This window comes from Leptodactylus fuscus, chromosome 2 (genome assembly GCF_031893055.1).
Source record: "Leptodactylus fuscus isolate aLepFus1 chromosome 2, aLepFus1.hap2, whole genome shotgun sequence".
Classification (NCBI taxonomy): Eukaryota; Metazoa; Chordata; class Amphibia; order Anura; family Leptodactylidae; genus Leptodactylus; species Leptodactylus fuscus.
This window is the reverse complement of record NC_134266.1, coordinates 6,492,696-6,518,712: the sequence shown is the minus strand read 5'-3', so window position 1 is coordinate 6,518,712 and position 26,017 is coordinate 6,492,696. Positions and strand designations below refer to the sequence as shown.

Genomic DNA, 26,017 nt, shown 5'->3' with positions numbered 1-26,017 from the left:
TTCATGTTCTCGTCTTCTGGTCAGGTGGGTTCATGTTCTCATCTTCTTTTCAGGTGGGTTCATGTTCTCATCTTCTGGTCAGGTGGGTTCATGTTCTCGTCTTCTGGTCAGGTGGGTTCATCTTCTGGTCAGGTGGGCTCCTGTTCTAGTATTTGCTGCTGCTGTCCATGCTTCTTCCAGTTGGAGTAGAGCCGTTGCAGTGTTGTTACTGTGTGTACGTTGTGGCTTAGGGGGTATATGCTCTCGTCTCTGACGTTATGTTCGGTGAATAACTTTGCAAACACTTTCTATGTGTAAAAGTGACTGGCACGTGCTGCTTACAGATCACATGGCTCCATCTTTAACCCCGACTTCCTATGTTCTCGACTGAGGAAAAACATAAAACACGCCAGCTTGCAAATGTAAAAACACATTCCATGCACAGAAGCCCAGAGGTGGAAAATCCATGGAAAACAGTAGCATCAATGCCCCCCTGTCATCCTGCACCCAGAACACTCTATAGAATACAGGACATGGGGGCTTCTGACAGGTCTCCATCCATATGGCCCTTGTATATGGCCCTGTATCTGGTCCCTTAAAGGGGCTTTCTTCTTTGAACAGTGACTACTTGTTACAAGGGTCCTATGACAATAAGCAGATCATAGAGTCTCCCCCAGCTGTCAGTTGTAGTCTGACATGACTCTGCAGCGCCACCACAGGGAAAGCGAAGCATTAACCAGTCTCCATTCACATCAATGGGCTGCACAGTACAGGACAGGACGGAGGTTGGAGGTCTAATTTACTTATGAGCCCATTGTATTCGATCTACCACTAGAGGGAGATAGTATACTTTGTATACATTGAATTCCTTATACTGTACCTGTATACAGTTAGTTCCTGAGCTCCCCCTACTGGTCGATGCCAGCACAATTCTTCATGTAATGTGGCTGCAGTGGGCAGAGAGTAACCATATACTTGCTGCTCTCTCCATTCACTTCTTTGGGACCTCCAGGAATAGCCAAATGGCGGCACCCTCATTATTGGACATTGGATCCTCCAGAAATTGTATATTGCTATAGGTCATCAATATGTGGTGGGGGTCTGACACCTGGGACCCCAACAGATCAGCTGTTTCAAGAGGCTGCGGCACATGTGAGCACTGAGACCTCTTCCCTGTGCAAATGGCATGACATTCATCCGACATGGCGCAGCAGCAGCAGCTCAGGCCCATTCAGGTGATTGGGGCTTATTTGCAATACCAAGCACAGTCCCTACAATATGTATGTGAAGAGGAGGCAGTTCTCAGTCCTGCAGAGTGGCTGATCTGTGAGGGTCCAGCTGTTGGCACCCCGCAGTCATATATTGGTAACCTATTCTAAGGTCATCAGTATGCAATATGCAAGCCACCCCTTTAAGTCCTGCAACGCCCCTTTTAACAAGTTTCTCCCATTTATTGACAGCAGACAAAGATCTTGGAGATATTTAGGAGCTGAACTCCAAGACCTCTCCTAAAGTTACAGAACTTTCCATCCTGCGCCGCCTGCCTTTTCTATGGGACTTCTCCTTTAAGCGGAGCAGCGCCGGCGCTCTATTAGCACAGATCACTTACAGATTGTATATCATTTGTTGCAGCGTATAATTACATTATTGCGGGCTGTACGTGCAGAACTCGCTGCATTGTCAGAGCGTTCGAGGCTCCGCCGCTGCGTTAGGTGTTATCCCCTCAACACTTAGATGTGTTACACCGAGATCGACAACATAATCATATCTTACAGGAACATTCCTACCATAAGCTGTGATAAGGGAAACGTACACACACAGAGCAATTTACACTGGCCGGGCGTGCGGCGGAGAATAAAGGATATCCCGCTGCTGACTATTGCTAGGCTGTCATTTCAGGAAGGGACTGTGCGAGGTTGTGCGCTGCGACTGCTGCACAACAGACTATTTAAGTCTCCCGGGGTATTCCTTGGGTGCTCTCACCTCCTGCTAGGGACACATATGTACATAGGAGAATCCATATTGTGCGCTGTATGATAGGAAACCGCCTTCTCTGTGCCGTCATCACAGAATTACTCGCTGCTATAAAGTAACGACACGCACTTTAAAAAAATAGTAAGAAAGAGCTGATCCTTTATAGGCAAGACTGTTATAGCCAGGGGCGTAACTACTGGGGTAGCAGCCGCCACAGGGCCGGGACATTAGGGGGCTGGCGACAGCCGCTACCGCTGCGGTTTTTTTATTAGTATTTGTTTTTTTGTTTTTTTTTCTTAATAGGCTGTTACCAGCTGGAGTTACTCTAGCCAGTAAGGAGCCCTATTTACTTACCGATCCTGGCAGAGGCCGGGATCGGTAAGTGTTGCCGCAGGCCCCACAAACACTGTTACTATACTTAAGGGTCTTTCAGACCCCCCCGAGTATAATGATTGGAGGCCCAGGAGAGGTAAGAAACATAAAAAACACTGTTACTTACCTCTCTGGGTTCCAGACACGCTTTGGGCCTTCTTCTGTGGCGTCCCTGACATCACATGACCGGTGTCTGCAACCCGGGTCATGTGACATCCCGGACTTCATTGAAGATGGCCGACACCACCAGCGGAGCCGGGATAGGTAAGTGACAGAGTTTTTTTTATGTTGGTATCCCCTCTCAGTCTCCGATTATTATACTTTGGGGTCTGTGCAGGGGCCACTATGGGACATAATACTGTGTTCAGGGGCCCCTATGGTGCATAATACTGTGTGCAGGGGCCACTATGGGACATGATACTGTGTGCAGGGGCCACTATGGGACATGATACTGTGTGCAGGGGCCACTATGGGGGATAATACTGTGTGCAGGGGCCACTATGGGACATAATACTGTGTTCAGGGGCCCCTATGGTGCATAATACTGTGTGCAGGGGCCACTATGGGACATGATACTGTGTGCAGGGGCCACTATGGGACATAATACTGTGTGCAGGGGCCACTATGGGAGATAATACTGTGTGCAGGGGCCACTATGGGACATAATACCGTGTGCAGGGGCCACTATGGGAGATAATACTGTGTGCAGGGGCCACTATGGGACATAATACCGTGTGCAGGGGCCACTATGGGACATAATACCGTGTGCAGGGGCCACTATGGGAGATAATACTGTGTGCAGGGGCCACTATGGGGTATAATACTGTGTACAGGGGCCACTATGGGGGATAATACTGTGTGCAGGGGCCACTATGGGGTATAATACTGTGTGCAGGGGCCACTATGGAGTATAATACTGTGTGCAGGGGCCACTGTGGGGAAAATAGAGCGTGCAGGAATACCGGAGGAGGGGGAGGGGGTGGTTGGGGTCTTTGGTGTCAGTTGGGGGGGTTCATGTCAAAAGTTCGCCATGGGGCCCCACCATTCCTAGTTACACCACTGCTTATGGCACAATTATATACGGCCACTATTCTAGCAGAATCGTGCAAAACACGTCCTTCCAATGAGGTTTACACAGGACTCTCCATTGACTTCTATAGGATTCACAGAAAACACCAAGTGCACTTATCTAACGTCCATAGAAGTGAATGGACAGAAGTCTACAATTATTCTCTGCCTAGACAGGGGTTGGGGTCCCCGTTATTGGGGGTCACAGAAGTAAAACCCAAATCTTTTAGACATTTATAGCATATTAAGATTGTCATAGTAAGATCTGCTGGTTCATCATCTGCACAGAATGACATCCTGAGATGAGAAGAGCTGCGATAACCTGCGAGGGGCGAGTCTGTCAACATAGCGTCGACTGATTGTAGTAGCAACCCATAGATATGTGCAGCTCCCAGATACAATACATACACTGTGTCCTATCAGAGCTGAGCTATTGTTACAATTGTATCCAGTCTATAAACCCACCAACATCACTGATCTCTCCTCTTCTGATAGTTTGCTACAGTGTATCGCTGCAGGGAAAACGTTTCAGATGATATACAATTGTATTGACTGGACAGACCCTCAGTTTGAAAAAATATTCCAATATTCCAAAAATTTCAGTCATAAACGGCACAAAGAAATCTTGAAAATGATGTATTTTAAACAGTTGCAAAAATCAAAAAAACTTTAAGATGATTGTTGGGTTAGCGGTGGATGAGAGTGTTGCACCATTCACACTGCCCTGGCATCCGTCCTGGAATGACATCACACCGCCGGGAGCTCATGTCTTCATTTGGCAACTAGTCAGAAATGACATCACAGCCAGTGTTTCAGTACAGCGTGTGATGTCATATGAAACTCTACCCATCCGGGACCCTGGAACCGCAACATCTGATGACACATCTCATGCCATAATGATATTCACAACTGATAGACTCGGCTCAAGTGTGGGGTCACGAAGCTATTAGTAGTGATTGAGATGAAAGATGGAAGAAGTCTAGAGGCCACAGCCCCGCAGGTCACTGGGAACACAGATAGCTCTGCCACATCGTAACCCTTCACAGAATGAGCAAAATGAGCAAATCTCTCCTGTGAAATATATCTCCGTGTTGTGCTGCAGACGGTTCGATCCCTAATATTGTCACTATCTCATACAAGTGTAACAGATGGCAATGACTTCTAAGATGGAGATAATAAGTGGGGTTAACACTTTCCTCATCTGTGTCGTGTGTAATACCGCATGTGGGTGCAGAGGAGGAAATAACGTCATCATTTATACAAAGGAATGGAAGCAAAGCAATTATATAAGCATGTAGAGTACTTACATTATTGTACATAGAGGCAGTGTTATAGTAGTTATATTCTTGTATATAGGAGTAGTATTATAGTAGTTATATTCTTGTACATAGGAGTAGTATTATAGTAGTTATATTCTTATACATAGGAGTAGTATTATAGTAGTTATATTCTTGTACATAGGAGTAGTATTATACTAGTTATATTCTTATACATAGGAGTAGTATTATAGTAGTTATATTCTTGTACATAGGAGCAGTATTATAGTAGTTATATTCTTGTACATAGGAGTAGTATTATAGTAGTTACATTCTTGTACATAGGAGCAGTATTATAGTAGTTATATTCTTGTACATAGGAGGCAGTATTATAGTAGTTATATTCTTGTCATAGGAGCAGTATTATAGTAGTTATATTCTTGTACATAGGAGTAGTATTATAGTAGTTATATTCTTGTACATAGGAGTAGTATTATAGTAGTTATATTCTTGTACATAGGCGGTAGTATTATAGTAGTTATATTCTTGTACATAGGAGCAGTATTATAGTAGTTATATTCTTGTACATAGGAGTAGTATTATAGTAGTTATATTCTTGTACATAGGAGCAGTATTATAGTAGTTATATTCTTGTACATAGGAGTAGTATTATAGTAGTTATATTCCTGTACATAGGAGCAGTATTATAGTAGTTATATTCTTGTACATAGGAGCAGTATTATAGTAGTTATATTCTTGTACATAGGCGTAGTATTATAGTAGTTATATTCTTGTACATAGGAGCAGTATTATAGTAGTTATATTCTTGTACATAGGCGTAGTATTATAGTAGTTATATTCTTGTACATAGGAGCAGTATTATAGTAGTTATATTCTTGTACATAGGCGTAGTATTATAGTAGTTATATTCTTGTACATAGGAGATAGTATTATAGTAGTTATATTCTTGTACATAGGAGTAGTATTATAGTAGTTATATTCTTGTACATAGGAGCAGTATTATAGTAGTTATATTCTTGTACATAGGCGTAGTATTATAGTGGTTATATTCTTGTACATAGGAGTAGTATTATAGTAGTTATATTCTTGTACATAGGAGCAGTATTATAGTAGTTATATTCTTGTACATAGGCGTAGTATTATAGTGGTTATATTCTTGTACATAGGAGTAGTATTATAGTAGTTATATTCTTGTACATAGGAGTAGTATTATAGTAGTTATATTCTTGTACATAGGAACAGTATTATAGTAGTTATATTCTTGTACATAGGAGTAGTATTATAGTAGTTATATTCTTGTACATAGGAGCAGTATTATAGTAGTTATATTCTTGTACATAGGAGCAGTATTATAGTAGTTATATTCTTGTACATAGGAGCAGTATTATAGTAGTTATATTCTTGTACATAGGAGCAGTATTATAGTAGTTATATTCTTGTACATAGGAGTAGTATTATAGTAGTTATATTCCTGTACATAGGAGCAGTATTATAGTAGTTATATTCTTGTACATAGGAGCAGTATTATAGTAGTTATATTCTTGTACATAGGAGCAGTATTATAGTAGTTATATTCTTGTACATAGGAGCAGTATTATAGTAGTTATATTCTTGTACATAGGAGGTAGTATTATAGTAGTTATATTCCTGTACATAGGAGTAGTATTATAGTAGTTATATTCTTGTACATAGGAGCAGTATTATAGTAGTTATATTCTTTTACATAGGAGTAGTATTATAGTAGTTATATTCTTGTACATAGGAGCAGTATTATAGTAGTTATATTCTTTTACATAGGAGTAGTATTATAGTAGTTATATTCTTGTACATAGGAGGTAGTATTATAGTAGTTATATTCTTGTACATAGGAGCAGTATTATAGTAGTTATATTCTTGTACATAGGAGTAGTATTATAGTAGTTATATTCTTGTACATGGGAGCAGTATTATAGTAGTTATATTCTTGTACATGGGAGCAGTATTATAGTAGTTATATTCTTGTACATAGGAGGTAGTATTATAGTAGTTATATTCCTGTACATAGGAGTAGTATTATAGTAGTTATATTCTTGTACATAGGAGCAGTATTATAGTAGTTATATTCTTTTACATAGGAGTAGTATTATAGTAGTTATATTCTTGTACATAGGATTAGTATTATAGTAGTTATATTCTTGTACATGGGAGCAGTATTACGGTATTATAGTCTTGTCCTTTACCACTTCACATACAAAGTTCCAGAATTTGGGCTGTTTCCCTTGATTTCCATTTAGTCGTACCATATTTGAAAGCATGGAAATATGAAATATTGTTTCCTGTGGTTCCCTTCTCGCTTTTGCTTTGTTGCGAACATTGCCATATGTTTTTTGTGACCAATATGCTCTGTTTTTTTGTGTTTTCTGTCAGAGTCCATGCATTTTTAATTAATTTGTAATAGCGAAGCTTCCTTTGTTTGCTCAGCAGAAAGATTCGTAGAGAAAAGATCTGCTCAGGAGGTTATTTCATGGGCTTGGGCTTGATCCGCAGTTGCCATAGACTTCAGTAATGTAACATACAGAGGTCTTTATAGTCCTAGGGCAGCACTAGAGCAAAAGAGTTAATGTACAACCAACCAGCCAGGTATCACTGCACATACATCGAAGAATAACAGCCCTACCCAGTTAACCAAAATTGGAGAACTTCTTGGGCAGGGACTTGGTTAAAGGGATTGTTTATTCTGGGATATCGTACTACTACAATGACAATAGTCAATCACTATTCCCGTCTGTGTCCTTTGGATCAAAACCTCCCTTCTAGGTGGGAGTTGGTATGTTGGAGATATCATAAAAGGACAACACTTTGAACTAAGATTGAGAATTTGGTAGAACTTAGCACAATTGCCTGGATGTTGACGTCTCTGGATATACAGACATGTCACCCACCATATTGTAGAAGGACTTATGGTACATCTTTGTTCCACCACCCTGAATCCCTTACTGAGAATGATGGAGATATTGTTACCTCTTATATTAGCTCAAGTCCATCTGACTCAACAATTTTGTCCTTCTTGCATAGATATGGATGGAACGGAATAATCTAAGTCTAGCAGCCCACATGTTCATAATGAGAATGGACCGTTCACCATCATCTTACTAACCATGAATGGAGTATGGATGTCTAAAGATGGGAATTCTACTTCATCAGTGGTCACGGTGGCCGACTATGATCTAGATATCCAGTAGAGTCCAACATAGATTCCTTTCGCTTATCGGAAAGGGTTATTTCATCTTGGAATATTTCACAACTTATCGCTAAGACTTTTCAGAAGATATAATTCAGGGTTTTGGATATCTGGTGAGCATTGTGCCCAACATCATTGAGACATTTCCGAAGAAATCATTTGGGGATTTGGATATCTCTTGAGGACCTTGAGATACTTCAGAAGATATCAGTGGTGGGTTTTGGGCATCTTTAGAGCACCTTGTCCAATGGCTCTGAAAGATTTGTGAAGATATCATTGAGGGGTTTTGGCTGTCTGGGGAGCATCGTGTCCAACAAGATTGAGGCATTTCAGAAGATATCTGTGGTTAGTTTTGGCCATCTAGCAAGCTCCTTGCATTGATTTCAAAGGGTATGTCAACATTTTCACTAATGGTGTCATTGGCAAGGTCTTTGGTGGCCTTGGCTCAAGATACTCCACTTCTATGTTATCAGAGGCTATTCATGGGTGGACATTCCCTTTAAGCGCCTCTCTGTTTCTTCTTATGATGGAATATCATCCTTTCCTGGCAGAAGAGTTAAGAGCCATGCGTTGCGTCCTGCATCACCACGGTCTTCATGGAGTAGAAATGGACCTGTGAAACCAAATCTGATGGCTGTCATCTCCGGTCACTCACTGTAAGAAGTCGTGTCTCCGAGGTAGCAGCCGCCGGCCTCTATTATTACTCCAGAATGTGTCTGTGCTCTCAAGGACTCAGGTCCTCCCCCGCCCGGCAGCTGACGGGAGCTGTTACGTAACCTCGCACCGAAATTACATAATGCACAGGTTTAAATATATAATGCCAAAAGTTCTCGCCCGGAAAGTCTAAGCCTCATATTCTCAGCCATGTCCTGCTACATTCACAGGGATTGTAAGATCGCTACATTGATCAGTAGGATTGTAAGATTGGTACATGGATCAATACGATTGTAAGATCGGTACATGGATCAATACGATTGTAAGATCGGTACATTGATCAGTAGGATTGTAAGATCGGTACATGGATCAATACGATTGTAAGATCGGTACATGGATCAATACGATTGTAAGATCGGTACATTGATCAGTAGGATTGTAAGATCAATAGGATTGTAAGATCAGTACATTGATCAGTAGGATTGTAAGATCGGTACATTGATCAGTAGGATTGTAAGATCAGTACATTGATCAGTGGGATTGTAAGATCAGTAGGATTGTAAGATCGGTACATTGATCAGTAGGATTGTAAGATCGGTACATTGATCAGCAGGATTGTAAGATCGGTACATTGATCGGTAGGATTGTAAGATCAGTAGGATTGTAAGATCAGTACATTGATCAGTGGGATTGTAAGATTGGTAGGATTGTAAGATCGGTACATTGATCAGTAGGATTGTAAGATCGGTACATTGATCAGTAGGATTGTAAGATCGGTACATTGATCAGTAGGATTGTAAGATCAATAGGATTGTAAGATCGGTACATTGATCAGTAGGATTGTAAGATCAGTAGGATTGTAAGATCAGTAGGATTGTAAGATCAGTACATTGATCAGTGGGATTGTACGATTGGTAGGATTGTAAGATCGGTACATTGATCAGTAGGATTGTAAGATCGGTACATTGATCAGTAGGATTGTAAGATCAATAGGATTGTAAGATCGGTACATTGATCAGTAGGATTGTAAGATCAGTAGGATTGTAAGATCGGTAGGATTGTAAGATCAGTAGGATTGTAAGATCGGTAGGACTGTAAGATCGGTAGGATTGTAAGGTCTGTAGGATTGTAAGGTCTGTAGGATTGTAAGGTCTGTAGGATGTCTCCACCACTGGATGAACACTTACAATTTATAATTAATAACATTTTTGGAAAAACTTGCTTTTGAAGAACATTGATCTGAACGTAATTGGGGTTTATCTGTAACATTCCACATGGTGATGGATACATTTTGGGATCATTGTGGAAAGCAGAAGCTTCTCCCGTATCCTCAGTGGCAGCGCCTCGCGTTGGGCGTCGCAGTCCATCTCCGGGTGACGAGCGCCGTCCTGCCTGATGGCGTTCGCAGAGCATCCGGTAATTGGGAAGAACGATGCATGGACGTTGTCGGCTCCACAAGCCGCAGACAGATGCCTGGATCCCAGCTGGGAACAAAATGGTAAAGTAGAACCTAGAATTAATCTGATTACATGGTAGACGGCTACACGTGGGGCTCCACAAATGGACCAGTGATAAAGGCAGGAGGTGCAGCCTGTGATTAAAGTGACAAGTTTGGGGAGGATCTCAATGATGCGGCACATCCGTGTAATAAAGTTAACGGGTGACATTCTCGCGCTAATCACTGGACTGGAGCTACGAGGACAATGACAAGTCGGTTGATGCGGGATCCAGGTCACACCAGGGAATGTAGAATATGTCACATCGAGGAGGGGGCAAATAAAGCGGGAAAATAACAATGATATATGAATGCTCTTCATTTATAGAAGGAAATGTCCTCTTAGAGGGAATGACTACTCCTTACATGTCCCCCCCCCCAAAGTGACGCTAAAGATGAAGAAAAGGAGGGACCTACAGAAAACTGCAAGAGATCTAGAAAGCAAAAGAGAGGATGTAACTCAGGATCAGTGCAGGAAAAGTAATATAACATATACACAGTGACTGCACCAGCAGAATAGTGAGCGCAGCTCTGGAGTATAATACAGGATAAGTAATGTAATGTATGTACACAGTGACTGCACCAGCAGAATAGTGAGCGCAGCTCTGGAGTATAATACAGGATAAGTAATGTAATGTATGTACACAGTGACTGTACCAGCAGAATAGTGAGCGCAGCTCTGGAGTATAATACAGGATAAGTAATGTAATGTATGTACACAGTGACTGCACCAGCAGAATAGTGAGCGCAGCTCTGGAGTATAATACAGGAAAAGTAATATAAGATATACACAGTGACTGCACCAGCAGAATAGTGAGCGCAGCTCTGGAGTATAATACAGGATAAGTAATGTAATGTATGTACACAGTGACTGCACCAGCAGAATAGTGAGCGCAGCTCTGGAGTATAATACAGGAGAAGTAATGTAATGTATGTACACGGTGACTGCACCAGCAGAATAGTGAGTGCAGCTCTGGAGTATAATACAGGATAAGTAATGTAATGTATGTACACAGTGACTGCACCAGCAGAATAGTGAGCGCAGCTCTGGAGTATAATACAGGATAAGTAATGTAATGTATGTACACAGTGACTGTACCAGCAGAATAGTGAGCGCAGCTCTGGAGTATAATACAGGATAAGTAATGTAATGTATGTACACAGTGACTGCACCAGCAGAATAGTGAGCGCAGCTCTGGAGTATAATACAGGATAAGTAATGTAATGTATGTACACAGTGACTGCACCAGCAGAATAGTGAGCGCAGCTCTGGAGTATAATACAGGATAAGTAATGTAATGTATGTACACAGTGACTGTACCAGCAGAATAGTGAGCGCAGCTCTGGAGTATAATACAGGATAAGTAATGTAATGTATGTACACAGTGACTGCACCAGCAGAATAGTGAGCGCAGCTCTGGGGTATAATACAGGATAAGTAATGTAATGTATGTACACAGTGACTGTACCAGCAGAATAGTGAGCGCAGCTCTGGGGTATAATACAGGAGAAGTAATGTAATGGATGTACACAGTGACTGTACCAGCAGAATAGTGAGCGCAGCTCTGGAGTATAATATAGGATGTATCTCAGGATCCAATAAATATTGCCATTCCCCTCCTTAATAATTAGCAATAAACAACACTATATACAGGACTATGTAGCATCCTGGCAAATAGCATTAATCAGCATCCAGGTCTAGTGTAGTGAAGTTCAGAAAGGGGATAGAGTGGACTGTGCAGCAGTGAGTGTGAGGCAGCACAGTTCTCTCTATGATCAGGCGGAGTTATGTAGGAGCACAGCGCTTATCATGTGCAGGAATAGACTTTCCTTCTGCAATGGGAGTATCTGAACAAGGGGGAACAACACTGACAACTCTAATGTACTAAAAATCCAAGCCCACTGAAAATACACACCTAATGAGTTGTCACAGTGCAGTCAGTATGCTGGTCATGCAGGGCAGGTTGAGATGTTGGGTGTGCTGGTCCTTGACAGCCCAGGCTTTGGGTTATGACAGACCCCAGGGTAATAGTGTATATTAGTCCACCACTATCTCAGTCCACTATCTCCTCTACCAAGGTTTCCCTTGTAACAAAAGATCTCCATGTCTCCAATTAACATTTAACTCTTCCCGTTCCTCAGAGTCTTGTGGGGACCGGCTGTGACATTTACCACTGGATATGTTGCATACTCGGGAGTCCCAGCTCCATGAGGTCATAAATCAAACCTTCTGCCATGTCTACACCAATGTAATATCGATTACGAGATTACTGAGACGGAGCACTCGGGCTTGTCATTGTGGGAGCTTGGCCCCCCCATCTCCTGAGCTTGTCCTCCAGGAGCCCATAGGCTGCCCGGCCCTCCTTTGGCTAATGTCTATGTGGCATGTGATCCGTTTGCTTTGTGTCGGTCGGACACCACATTCTCCGCTGTCGGCTGCTGTGGAAACAATCTTTTTGATCATGTTTTTTTTTTTTTTCTCGTCTCACTGTTTCATGAAAATTCATTAATCTGTGACATTTAAACGCTGTGTCTGAGAGGTGTCTGCCGCTGGGGCCGGCCGCCCGCATCAATACTTTACTTGCTTCCTGGCATCTTGTCAATATTTCGGGGACCCCAGCCACTAGACTTGGATGCAGCGCCCCGGCAGTCGTCACGCACTCTCCGCAGCTCCTTAACAAGCTGGAGCTAACGGATATTAGAGCGTCAGATCCTTTCACAGCTTCATAACACGTAGCAAAGCGTTTTACCCTCTCCTCCTCCTCCTCCTCCTCCTCCTCCCCCTCCCCGCTCTCGGCTCTTGTTTATCTGATGTCATTCACAGACCCATAAATATGGAACAGAGACGCCTTTATCAAACCTGAGGCGCGGGGCATCGTGGTGAAATCTGGTTATGTCTCCAGAAAAATAACACATCACTTCTTCCGCTCTCTTCATACCGCCTGCGCCATTTCGTGTCGCACAAGGAGCGGCGTCACGATGGAAACAAGGATGGGAGTTGTCGAATCAATATCAGAGGAAGATAAACACCTTCTTGTAAGACATGTCATGGGACATGCTAATATCACCTAGTCTTAGATTGACCTTGAAGTGACCCCTCAATAGCTCCGCCTATATTGGGGCTGACCCCGCCCACATCCTGGCTGCAGCTTTGCACCATTGGTTCAACTGATAAAATAAAAAAAAGTAACTTTGTAAATTGTCTTGTTTAGTAATTCCATTATTTGTATACAGTGTCTATGTAAACCTGTGTGTTGCCATGATTACAGACTACAAACAAACCCTGTGTAGTCTGGCATCAGTCATGTGGTTCTTTCTAATCTACATGTAGAAGAGTGGACGATCCCAGGACAAGGCCTCTCACCATAGGTCACTGTCGCCCGATTATGGCTGACCCTTAACATACGAGTCCTCTGAACCCTTCTACCTGCTATTAAAGTGACTTCAAAGTATTAGCCACTTCCCCGAAATGAATAGTCCATGTAAATATAAGAAACTTTGTAATATATATTATTAAAGAAATCTGTTTTCTTCTCTAATTAGGCCGCTCTCCTCCTCCTTCTCGTCACACACAGAAGTCTATAGAGAGGCGGAGCCGTTGAGTTATTGTCTCACTCTGTGCAGTGATAGAAATCCGTCTCAGAATAGTTCAGTTTCAGTGTAGCAGACTGTACTCTTTCCAGCAGCTTGCTCCTCCCCACTCCCCTCTCCATAGACTTCCAGGATAAATAGAGAAGGAAGCATTTTTCTATGATAAGATATATTACAAAGTTTCTTCTGTTCCCCTGCACTACTCACTTATGACAAGTTGTCTCCTATTTGGAGTTGCACTTTAAGTGGTGTCCATTAACCCTACAATCCCCAGCATTGACATATATTGACTTCACTCATGTAAAAAAGACATTGCATGAGATGTGTAAGTGGGGGAAGGTCCCTGCATTAGTAACAATGCCCCTGCTCTGCCATCTGCCGCTGGTACACGGGATCTGTGGGTATCATTATGGGATGCCGTATACAGGTTACTCCCTCGAGTGTATGACAAGTAATGAGCGTGAAGCGCCCCTTTAATAGGATGTGACCGCTCCCTCCCTCTGATGTACATTAATGTGCCATGCTGGTACCCTGGGCAGCCGAGTGCGGGCGAGCTGTGTGGAATGACCGCCTTGTGAATATTTGATGGCTTCTATAGTCTCCGCTCACAGCCAGGCCACGGCGGTCTGAAGAGGCTGCTTAATATTTCACAAGGATAATACAGATTCAGTGTTCCCGGCTGATCTCAGAATTAAGGGGGTTAAATGATGTCACCCGTGCACGCCAGCATCATCTGTGTACACGTCTCCGCTTACAGATCTGCCTCTACAGTCAGGGACAGACATGTATGATGTGTGTATCTGCATATGACGTACTGTCTACATGTGTGTGTACATATGACATGTATAGTGACAACATGTGTGTTTGTATAATGCATATACTGTATGAAGTGTGTATTATGGATCTGTGTATTATGTGTACTGATAAGATGTGTGTTGTATGTGTGTATCAAGTGCTAGTGATTTGTGCACTCTGTGTATATATGTATACATGATAGATGTGTGTATGTGCAGTACTTATACTATATGTATGGTTGTATAATATATGTGGTTATTTATTAAGTATATAATGTGTACGTGTGATATATTTTTGTTGTGTGATGTGCATTGTGTGTATGTGGGGTAGGATAGAGAGAAGGCAGCTACCTAGGGTGTATATGAGGGGAGCATGTAGTGTATAGAGGGTATATACAGGTGTAAGATGTGCAGGACAGAAGCGGGAGAGGAGCCTGAGGAATGTGTTTATATGTGTGTGTGTGTAATGTGTATGTGTGTGCTTATATGTGTGTAATGTGTATAATATATATTTGTGTGTATGAGTGTATGTTTGTACTGTGGTACATTTATTATTATTGAGATCATGGAGATGATGTGTCGGCTCTTACGGCAGTAGCTCACGATGGTGTAGTTTGGCAGACAGATTGGTCAGTGTTCTCTTCCTCATGTCGCCTCTCGTCTTGCTCTATAGATAACGGTATTTTGTGTTCCTTTTAGGATTTCACTTTTCTGTGACATTTTTCTGGAAGTTTTTGTATCTAGCGAGGCCTAAAAAGTCTTTAAAATAAGTAACAAGTCTGGTGCACAATATGTCAGACAGTTATGTGATGTAATAAACCTGCCCCAGTGTGTGCACTGATCATCTGTATATGTGTATCACGTGTGTATTATGTGTGTGTTCTATGTACAGACACACATACACGTGTACATTCACATACACACATCTGTACACACATTCACATACACACATCTGTACACACATATACACATACACACATCTGTACTGTACACACATACACACATTCACATACACACATCTGTACTGTACACACATATACACATTCACATACACACATCTGTACACACATATACACATTCACATACACACATCTGTACACACATATACACATTCACATACACACATATGTGTACGGGGCTTATTCTCTCTGACTTTCAGCAATCTCATTCCAGTAAATATAATTCTATACGATTTGCTGTTTTCTTTCCTGCCTATAGGTGACTGCCGGCTGAGACGAGCGGGATTCTGGGATCGCCCATGTGTATGAGAACCTTCAGGAGAGTAGGAATGAAAACCGACCGTAGACCCAGACGCCCAGACCTGCCGCACTAAAGAGGTACCAAAGTTCTTACAAAATGCCTCCCCTGGCCAAAGCCCCCTGTGAACATTGCTGCATATGGTGGTGGTGGTGGTGGGGGGGTCTCCTCCAGTTGGGGGGACACGAGACATTGTAACTGATCACAATGACGACAATGTAAGAATGTGTTCTAGAACCAGAAGGGAGGGCGGGAGTGATTTATCCAATATACAGCCTACTGCATGGACCGCCTGTATACATGTATATATGTGTCTTCTCTAATGGGAGCACTTACATTTACTGATCAGGATTTATGCTCTAGTCACAATCAAAGCTGCATAAAACTTGTGCCTGCTGACAGCTAGAGTCAGTGACCCCTGCGCTGACAGACACGCCCCGAGCAGCCAGGGAACCTTCTAGATTACAAGGCCTCTAATGTGAGTTATGTCGCTAATCACACAGCTTTCCCAGGAACTGATAGAAACTTAGTTTTGCAATGGTACGTCAGTTATACATAACAAGAGCCTTGGAAAGATGGGTGTGACGGCTTCTTTTGTGATGGCCACCTTGCGTCCTGTCACTCATCTTTCCCAGAATCAGACAGACAGTAAGTAAAGCTTTTACCAAGCGGACAACATGTATGTAATGTAATAAAAAGCTAATGGAATGTGTATCCGCCGCGGCCGGAACGTATCGAGTGTCCGAGGCCTCCGATTGTTTACGTTTATTTTGGATCCACTGTCTGTGAATTCTTTGTCCTCAGAGAACCTCTCCTCGCCCCCCCCCCCCTCCTCCTCGCCGCCGCCGCCGGCTGACTGCGCACAGATCCTTTTACCGGAGGAGATCAAGTTCTGAAAAAAAAAGGTTGGTTTTGCACCAAAAAGCCTCTCAGTGGCTATCAGAGGGGGACGTAAGATAAGACTATCAGATGCGGGGAGGAGAAACTCCCCGCCACCGCCGGCTCCAGGTAAATGATAGGCCGGGAAAGATAAGACCCTCCGACCAAATCCATTGTAGGGAGTGGGGTACCGAGATGCTTACCTCAAACTGCTCGGCTCTCTCTAGCACTGCCAAAATCCTGGGGCAGCGTGCCAGACACCCCGGCGGAGGGAGAGCGTGGACCATAAGATTGTGACGATGGGCTAATTATGGTTTATGAATTTCTGCTTTATCCGCAGTTCGCTGCGTCCTGATTAAATATCAGCTAAACACAATTAAAGTTTGTGTTGTGTTTCCCTCTCTGATCAGAATAATTAGAGACTACGCCGCTCATGTCACTAGTCACTGGCAGGATCCCCCCCACCCCCCCGCCAATGAATATGTTTCTTTAAGAGCAGTTTTATAGCACCAGCTGTTGGTATTATTTCGCATCTCGCTGCTATCATTGCACACATTATCTCTCGATAGGCTGAACCTTGCACCACCGCCGCGGGGACACTGCCGCTGTAAGTGCTATTGATGTTGCCTGTTGCAAAAAGGTAGCTGGAAACTTCTCGACCCCGTTGCAAAAATATTCACCCCTCCTACCTGATCACTAGTAAACAAACAATAGATAGGTTAGTGTCACCAGACCAGCATATCACCCCAGCCCTGCAGATAGATAGGTTACTGTCACCAGAACCAGCATATCACCCCAGCCCTGCAGATAGATAGGTTACTGTCACCAGACCCAGCATATCACCCCAGCCCTGCAGATAGATAGGTTACTGTCACCAGAACCAGCATATCACCCCAGCCCTGCAGATAGATAGGTTACTGTCACCAGAACCAGCATATCACCCCAGCCCTGCAGATAGATAGGTTACTGTCACCAGAACCAGCATATCACCCCAGCCCTGCAGATAGATAGGTTACTGTCACCAGAACCAGCATATCACCCCAGCCCTGCAGATAGATAGGTTACTGTCATCAGACCCAGCATATCACCCCAGTCCTGCAGATAGATAGGTTACTGTCACCAGACCCAGCATATCACCCCAGCCCTGCAGATAGATAGGTTACTGTCACCAGAACCAGCATATCACCCCAGCCCTGCAGATAGATAGGTTACTGTCACCAGACCCCAGCATATCACCCCAGCCCTGCAGATAGATAGGTTACTGTCACCAGAACCAGCATATCACCCCAGCCCTGCAGATAGATAGGTTACTGTCACCAGAACCAGCATATCACCCCAGCCCTGCAGATAGATAGGTTACTGTCACCAGAACCAGCATATCACCCCAGTCCTGCAGATAGATAGGTTACTGTCACCAGACCCAGCATATCACCCCAGCCCTGTAGATAGATAGGTTACTGTCACTAGACCCAGTGTATCACCCCAGCCCTGCAGATAGATAGGTTACTGTCACCAGACCCAGCATATCACCCCAGCCCTGCAGATAGATAGGTTACTGTCACCAGAACCAGCATATCACCCCAGCCCTGCAGATAGATAGGTTACTGTCACCAGAACCAGCATATCACCCCAGCCCTGCAGATAGATAGGTTACTGTCACCAGACCCAGCATATCACCCCAGCCCTGCAGATAGATAGGTTACTGTCACCAGACCCAGCATATCACCCCAGCCCTGCAGATAGATAGGTTACTGTCACCAGATCCAGCATATTACCCCAGCCCTGCAGATAGATAGGTTACTGTCACCAGACCCAGCATATCACCCCAGCCCTGCAGATAGATAGGTTACTGTCACCAGATCCAGCATATCACCCCAGCCCTGCAGATAGATAGGTTACTGTCACCAGACCAGCATATCACCCCAGTCCTGCAGATAGATAGGTTACTGTCACCAGACCCAGCATATCATCCCAGTCCTGCAGATAGATAGGTTCTCTCATGTGAATCTAACATTGTTCTCCCCTTGTGAATTGGGGCCTCTTGTGGATATTTTGCTGTTTTTGTTAATACGAGGGCGCCGCCATTGCTCCAAGTGATAATTTGCATTTTGACAAAAACAACGATATCTCGGAAACAGATGCAGCGATTGAGTCCAATCTAATCTAATCTATGATTTGGGTTGATATCCTGGGTTCTGGTGATAGACTCCTGTAATCTGTTTCTTTACGTCTCACACCCGCTCAGTAGTTCTAGTTGTCTCCTCACAGCGTCTTTCCTTATTCTGCTTTCATCTTCTTCATGTGACTTCTCTTTTGTACCTTGGGTTGTTGTGCAGTCAGGAGGTCTCTCTGCTACCTGCAGATACTATTGAGAAGCGCAATGTGACCAAGTAACAAACCATCAGCTGGGAAAAGTATTGTGTGCGATCTGATACTGCCGACCTATCCTAAACACTTGAGGTCTTGGACAATCCCAAGTCAGCCTCCTATTAGCGACGTTGTATAGACAGACTTCTCAGGACGGGACGTTATAAAACAAGTTTTTCTGGGTTTGCTGCGTTGCCGTAACATGTGCCAAATCATACCGAACTTTGCCCAAGGCCTGATCAGCCTGACACTTGTGTAACGCTTACACTTCTATCTGGGGAGGTTCCTCATCTTTCTATACCACGATCTTATTGGACTGAGATTACAACTAATTTTGCAACTTTTGCAGAATTCATTGTGATACATCTGGTGCAGACACCTCGCCGGCTGGAGGGAGTGGGTTAATATGCAAAATGTTGCAAATGTTACAATATTCTGGCTTGCAAGGCTCCATAAATTCCCACTTTGTATTTTAGCTCTGACTGATACATTGTAGTAAACTAATATACAGTATAGCTCGTTCTGCCATAGTGGAGGTTTCGTTACAACTGTATCCAGTGCAGACAATGCTCTGTGAGCTAAACACAACAGCAGGACAAATCTCACTGCTAGTCTATTACAATGTCAGTCTGAATCGAAGCTGTTATTCACAGAGCATTAGCGACACTAGATGCAATTGTAACAAATCCTCAGCTGAGAACTGGAGACAGTTGTATTCAGTCTAGACAATATTCTGTGAGCTTAAGAGACCGCACTCCAGACTGATACATTGTAGCAAACTCACAGACAGATGTGTGGGGCTGCTGATGATGTGTTTAGCTCACAGAGCATTGTGTAGACCGGATACATTTGTCTCCACTTCATGGGCCATCCTGAATTTCGGACATTGGGGTGAAGCTGTAGACTTACACAGAGATACAAACTGAAGTTTCAAGGGATAGTCTGATGACCCCGGGCGACCTTTGGTCTCCTCGGTGCGATCACCTTGTTTAATGATTTTCAGTGGGTCTTATGGTAAAGTTCATTGCTGATGGTTTTAGGTGAGGGACAGGGGGGCATGTTACTTATTCACCCCCATCCATTAGCTTTAATCTTTACTCTTATATGTTGTATTATTATATAGCACTAACCTATTCCAGAGCGCTGTACACAAGTTCTCATCACTCAGTGTCCCCACGGCCCAGGCGCTAACAATCATAGACCAGCTATGGGTGCTATGGGCTATCTCCTGGACCCCAGAATTATTGTATCTTGGGGGCCTAAATCCATAATACGGGGAGTTGAGACAACCCAGGGCCCCAGTGGGGAGTGTAGAAGATAGGAAGCTACTGCCCAATCTAACTGGGGGCCCTGCAGTCCCGGGGCCCAGCGTAAAAACTGACCCAGAAGAAAATAGATAAATCCCCAAATCCCCTGAATACATTGTATTAGCCTGTTGCCATCCAGGATAGTGAGGGCTCTGCCCCCCCAGCAGAACCTGCTCCATGATGTCCTCATCCCACCCCGCATGACGTCCACCAGTCTTCACGTGAAATGATGTGGATCCGGCGGTGATTGCTCTGGGCTCGCGGCGGTGACAGGGCTGATGAATGAGGCTACCTGGCACGAAGGATGTTCTGATGCTTAAACAGATTACATCCCTCCACCGAGAACAGCAAACAAAAGTCACAAATCAGCGCAGCGGCCTCTGTGGATCCGAGCGGCTGCAACATCTGCCCAGAGTATTAATGAGACCCGGCTAATCCGCCATTCTGTGCTCTGCCCAGTAATGACACCTCCAGCCCCTCACCCACTCCACTGTAATCCCCCTATACTATAATAATGCTATAATACCCTATCATCATCACGGGGGAGGGGGGGTCCTGTCTATGATGCCATCTTATTCCAGAACGGTGTGTAAAGGGGTTTTCTGGGACCTGACTATTTATGATCCCTGGAATAAGAATGACTGCAGTAACTAGGCATGGCCACAGCGCAGTGTATGGCGCTGTCATTTTGGATGATATACTGTGTAGCTAGTTCCAGTTTGTGCAGTCAGCACCTATCCTGGGGGTCTGACACCCAAGACTCGCGCAGATCAGCAGTTTGAAGGCACTCCCTGATCACAGGTCATAGAATGTCATGTTTAATAGTCACATGACTTGTTCGCCGCTAGTGAATGGGGCTGCGCTGCAATACCAAGCATGGCCACTATACAATGTGCAGCGCTGTACTTGATTTGCTCTCAAGAGCCCACAACACTCACCCAAACCCTGAGGCACCTTCAAGCAGCGGATCGGCCCTAGTCCCAGGGGCTGGACCTTCACCTGGTGATCCTTAAATAAGTCTGGAAAACCCCTTCAAAGGGATGTCCAGGATTAGAAAAACATGGCTATAAACAATGCCACACCTATCCACAGGTTGTGTGTGGTACTGCAGCTCAGCCCCTCTACTCCGATGAGGCCAGTCTACACAACCCAAGGATGAGGGCGCTGTTTCCAGAAGAAAGCAGCCATGTTTTTCTAATTCTGGACAACCCCTTATGAATGACGGGACGTAGGGCCATACACTATAACGATACATTGTATCCAGAGTCCGGACTCTAAGGCTGACTGACTGGATACAATTGTGACAAACCCTCAGTTGTGATGAGTAGAAAAGTACTGGCAAGTCCTGACAGCAAGCAGAGATCTAGACAGAAGCCAAGTCAGAGCAATTTCATGAGACAATACTGAAGCTGAGTCTTGGGCTGAGCCCCCTGACCCCGCACCCGTCGCCCTCCGCTCCCTGGGCTTCTGTGATTGGGTATAATTAGAGTGACCCAGAGGTCATGATCATCATAGCTTTGCATGAAGCGGCTCCGGATGGATCCTGGTCGCTGATTCGGAGAACTGGCAGCGGACCAAAGTGTGGCTAGCAGTGACGGAGCACGCGAATAGTTAATAAAGATATCACAATAACATATACGCTGAGCGCAGGAAATAAATATGTGCCCCTGCCAATGATTGTGTTACATCAGCCAGGAATAACATTCCTTGAGATCGGTCCCCAGACATCGGAGGATTCCGCCCAGCCCCAAGACGACTCAGCTACTGGGAGGAAGCGCCATCGTTCTCCTCTCTGCTATTTTTGTAAAGGTATTTTCTGCCAAAATGACTACCGAGATGTGTGAGACGAGGGCAGCGCGCGGCAGCGTCAGGCGTCACGTAGCTGTCTAGTCTGCTGTCTTCACGTCACTGACGGTTCACCAAAAATGGCGCTTTAAAGACGTACATCCATCTCTGAAAGGGGTTCTCTGAGGATTGAGGTCTTTGCAGGGGTGGCCAGAGAATGGTCCGGCCCACTGGCAGTACAGGTCATGGGCCCCTTACCGAAAACTTGTGTTATAATGAACAATGGAGACCCCTAAATTATCAGAGACTATGAGACCTCTAAATTATCAGGATCTAGACCAGACCCCTAAATTATCAGAACCCAATACAATCTCTTATATTACCAGGATCTAGATCAGACCCATAAACCAGACCCCTAAATTATCAGGACCCAGTACAGACCCCTATATTATCAGAATTCAGACCAGAACCTAAATTATCAGGATCTAGACCAAACCCCTAAAATATCAGGACCCAGTACAGTCCCCTATATTACCAGGATCTAGATCAAACCCATAAACCAGACCCCTAAATTATCAGGACCCAGACCAGATACATACATGATCAAAGCCCAGATGAGTCTGCCAAATTATCAGGATCTAGATCAGACCTCTACATTCTCAGGATCCAGAGCAGATGCATAAACCAGACCCCTAAAGTATCAGGACCCAGATACATAAATATTCAAAGACCAGATGAGACCTCTAAATGATCAGAATCCAGACCTGACCCCGAAATGATCAGAATCCAGACCTGACTCCTAAAATATCAATACTCAGACGAGACCTCTAGATCAGTGATTCCCAAAGTGGTCCAGGTGAACCCCCAGGGGTCCATGGGAGACTCGGCGGGGGTCTACGTTAGCGTGAAAAAAAAGTTGTAAGTGGGGGGTCCACGAAAATTCATATGGTTTTGATAGTAAAGAACAAAAATGTTGTCTTGGCTTTCCCTATTAATGTAGGCAAATAAAACGCTACTCAAAAAAAAATGAAGGGAGCAAAAAAACATTCCAAATTTTTCGGTGATTTCTGACACCGACTGTATTTCGGTGAATGGTCGTACTGAGACTTTAAAAAAAAACATTTTGAAGCTTTAAGATTATAATTTTCAGATTTTTTGGCTAAAAATTGTTTAGGCGCTACGGATCTCACACAATCCTAACAGCGCGAAAAAATAATTTTGCTAATTTTTTGCTTATAATATTTAGCTTTAATTTCCTTTTTTTTTTTTTTTTTTTTTTTCTAGAACCTCCCTTCATTTTATAAATAGAACACCAGACAATATACTATTTTTCTTTTTAGTTTTACCACTCCGAATTTAGGGTTGGAACAAATTTCCATCGTTAGATCTAATCTTCACATTTTTTTACGTGTTTTGGGAATACGGTAGAAATGTCACAGCAGGGGGTCCACCGAAAACAGTAACATTTTGAAAGTGGTCTACGAGAAAAAAAAAGTTTGGGAAACTCTTCTCTAAATGATCAGAGACCAGGCCAGACCCCTTAATTATCAAAGGGTAATCAGACGTGACCTCTACATTATCAGGGCTCAGAAGAGACTCATAAACCAGATCCTTAAATTGTTAGAACCCTGACCCGACGATGGAGGCAATGGATGGACCGACCTGTTTGAGATACAGCGCTCACCCGTACAAACCGGAAACTTCTTTATTATTGGAATGAGAACATGGCACGACGCGTTTCTGACCAGTGATGTGCACTTGAGAAAGGACCATCAGTGGTCCGAAACGCGTTGTGCCATGTTCTCATTCCAATAATAAAGAAGTTTCTGATACTGTCCTTCGGCCTGTATCCCAGACAGTTCTGTCCTTCCATTGTATCCATATATTACGTCCTTGTGACGTCACTGCAGCTGCTGCCCATTGAGCTGTCCTGCACTACCAGCACTGACTTGTGTCTAAAGACTCCATCACAACCCAACCAGGTGAGCAGACACTCGTCTCTCTGCGTTTCCATTGCACCCTGTGATGTTACACAAGGATCAGCTCTTGTTTTCTGACCCCTAAATGATCAGAGAGCCGACCCCTGTTATACTCACTGTCGGACCAACCCTGAAGTGTTCAGCCCAGGACCGCGGTTTTCTCGTGAGGATGATATCACCAGGGAAGGGATCTTTACTGTAAGAGCCGACGCGCTTCAGGAGGTTCTTCCACAAGTGCTAGTTACAAAGTGTCTCATCCACAAGAAGTTCCTGAATCTCTGTAATATTTCCTATAGTGGTATATAAGGTGACCTCTGACAACCAATAGTGTCTGACAACTGCTGCCATTACCAGGGGTCTAGAAGATGAGGTCACACCCCGGCCCAGGAGCCTTAGGGGGCCGATAAGATGTTTCTTCCCGATATGAGGAGACCAGGACTCCCAATGATACTTTGTAATTGGGGGGCCTACTATAGATTTTTCCTTCTTCTTACCCCCTGGTCATTTTGGTGCCGACTGGGGTAACTGCGTTGCATTTTGCAGACCCACAATGTAGAATTCCGCATTGATTCTCCCACTGCCCGCCTTGTGTGTCAGTCTCAGCAGTATCTTAGGAGTTCTATTCATGAACCAAGAAATTGAGGATAAACAGTAACACAAATGTCAGCACCAGGTTTCAGATCGTTATCTAGTTGTTCCAGGAATATCTAATTCTCTTGTGTTGTGCGCAGTTACAATCCCAGCCTGTGTGTCAGTCTTCACTGTATTTTGGGTGTTTTATTCCTGAACCAAAAAGTTCAAGTTGAACACTGGCAGATAGAAGAGCGATTGGAACAGAGCGCTGGATTGAGGGAGGACAAAGCCCCCATCTAACTATCAGCACAGTTATGTAAGGAGGAAGTGAAGGACCCTTGTGTTGGGCTGTAGCGCCCCCTCCCTCCATTAGTAAATAGAGCTCTTTACCCCCCACCATTTATGAAGTAATCTTTCCAACAAACGAAACAAACAGTTTTACATGCGAGACAACTGCTGCAATATGCTTAAGTCGTCCTCGCTCCAAAATTCCCCACGTGCTCGGAGGAACAGCTGCTCCGGTATTTGTCCTCACAGATCTGCTCGTGAGCCACAGCCGGAACAAAATGGCCGCTCTGTACCAAGGGGGCAATTCAGCGACTGGGCCAACAACTTACCCTCTGCCCCAAAGGACAGAGCACAATCCAGCTAACCCAGAACTAAGGGGACACACGCTATAGGATGGAGTGGGTGCACAGTGTGGCGGCACCATAGTCACAGAATTGGTTACAGTAGGATTCCATAGTAGAAGTGATCCCAGGGACGAGGTCGGGCAGACGCAGAGTCAGACTCAGAAGACTTTCACTCTGCAAACTTCTTGGAAAATAAAATGTACAGTAATACAAACCATCTCGCCTGGAGTCATTGCGTCACATAGTTCTTCAAATAAAGCGCTCCAGACATCCCTCTATGAGAACCCTAATATACTGTATACGGTATAGAGTGGCCTGACTGCAGCCTTGGAGTCTGCTATGGGTTTTTGTAAGCACTGTATGTGAGCACTGTATGGTTGTATTATTTAGGCTGTGTATGGTTGTATTATGTGAGCACTGTATGGTTGTATTGTTTAGGCTGTGTATGGTTGTATTATGTGAGTACTGTATGGTTGTATTATTTGAGCACTGTATGGTTGTACTATTTGAGCACTGTATGGTTGTATTATTTAGGCTGTGTATGGTTGTATTATGTGAGCACTGTATGGTTGTATTATTTAGAAGTGTATGGTTGTATTATGTGAGCACTGTATGGTTGTATTATTTAGGTTTTGTATGGTTGTATTATGTGAGCACTGTATGGTTGTATTATTTAGGTTTTGTATGGTTGTATTATGTGAGCACTGTATGGTTGTATTGTTTAGGCTGTGTATGGTTGTATTATGTGAGTACTGTATGGTTGTATTATTTGAGCACTGTATGGTTGTACTATTTGAGCACTGTATGGTTGTAT

At 43.9% G+C, this 26,017-nt stretch overlaps 1 protein-coding gene across 8 annotated transcripts in view; it reads left to right on the top strand.

Annotated features, from left to right (window-relative positions):
- The window catches only part of ZBTB20 (zinc finger and BTB domain containing 20), a 654,299-nt gene that overhangs the window by 516,186 nt on the left and 112,096 nt on the right, over positions 1 to 26,017 (top strand). For all 8 annotated transcript variants that reach the window (XM_075263309.1, XM_075263308.1, XM_075263310.1 and 5 more), the window contains one exon: positions 15,643 to 15,761. The gene's annotated coding sequence lies outside the window, so the exon portion shown is untranslated. The remainder of the gene's footprint in view (positions 1 to 15,642; positions 15,762 to 26,017) is intronic.